The sequence below is a fragment of the Mus pahari genome, chromosome 1 (assembly GCF_900095145.1).
Source record: "Mus pahari chromosome 1, PAHARI_EIJ_v1.1, whole genome shotgun sequence".
Classification (NCBI taxonomy): Eukaryota; Metazoa; Chordata; class Mammalia; order Rodentia; family Muridae; genus Mus; species Mus pahari.
Window position 1 is genome coordinate 100,878,763 of NC_034590.1, and position 1,271 is coordinate 100,880,033.

General features: G+C 41.8%; 1 protein-coding gene across 1 annotated transcript in view; it reads left to right on the forward strand.

Annotated features, from left to right (window-relative positions):
• Positions 1-1,271, forward strand: part of Acadsb (acyl-CoA dehydrogenase short/branched chain) — a 45,540-nt gene that overhangs the window by 35,641 nt on the left and 8,628 nt on the right. The window lies entirely within an intron of this gene.

Consider the following 1,271-nt stretch of genomic DNA (forward strand, 5'->3'; position numbering starts at 1 on the left):
GGAACTCACTTTGTAGACCAGGCTGGCCTCGAACTCAGAAATCCGCCTGCCTCTGCCTCCCGAGTGCTGGGATTAAAGGCGTGCACCACCACGCCCGGCTTGGTTTGTTTTTTCATTTCAGTATACTGGAGTACTGTGTCAAAGCCAGCTTCCAGCAAGAAGGGCCAACAGTGAGACAGGTTGAATGGGACTTTTGCTTTTCCCTGTAAGCTAGGGATCAGTCTCTCTTTATATATGCTCAAGGTCCGGTAAACTGCTAAGTATAGCAATGGTTGCTTTTTTAGAGACTATTGGGATATCTTACTTTTTGTTTTCAGGCAGAAATTTAATATTAAGAAATTTGGTCATGCCAGGCATAGTGGTACATGCCTTTAATCTCATCCCTCAGGAGACAGAGGCAGATGGATCTCTGTGAGTTTGAGGCCAGCCTAGTCTACATAGTGAGTTCCAAGACAGTCAGTGCTACATAAAGAAACCCTGTCTCAAAACAAACCGACAAGCAAAAAAAGGTATGGGGGACAAAATGGAAATTTGATCATTAACTGTATAAAGCTTTAGTAAGAGTCAGTAGGGTTATATCCCCCTACCCCCTCATCAAAATGACATTTTTTCACGTGGGTGTATCAATGACATCCTTGTCATCTCTAGACTTCAGAGCTTTAGGCAGTTCATTCTTAGAACTCTCAGTTCTTTATTCTGCATAGATGTGAGCACTGCTCCATGCAATGCTTTCTGTTTACAGTACACCCAGGGACCTAGATCTAGCTGTCACGAGTTGGGTTTTTGTTTTGTTTGTCTTGTTTTTTTTCAGGTTTTTTTTTTCAAGGCATACCACTGTTACCTTTCTGCCTCCTATGATAGCTCATATGTTCATTGAATAAACCATTGTTACACCACGGTGACAAGTTTAATCGGCACAAAGGTATTTTATAAAAAAAAAAAAAAGATTAAAATCTCAGAATTCTGCACAGAAGTCCATAAGAACCTGTATAATAATGATATTGGCATAAAACAGGCAAATGGACTGATAGGTAAGGACAGAAAGGCCAGCAATAGACACATGCATGTTTGCACACTGATACATGGTAGAAACAGCCTTGTAGGCCACAGAGCGGGATTGTTCTCTCCATGTGGGAAAAATGAAAATATCTTTGCTTCTTATAGCAGATAGAATTCAGATACAGCAAAGAAACCATGTTAAAAATAAAAGTTTAGCCGGGCGTGGTGGCGCACGCCTTTAATCCCAGCACTCAGGAGGCAGAGGCAGGCGG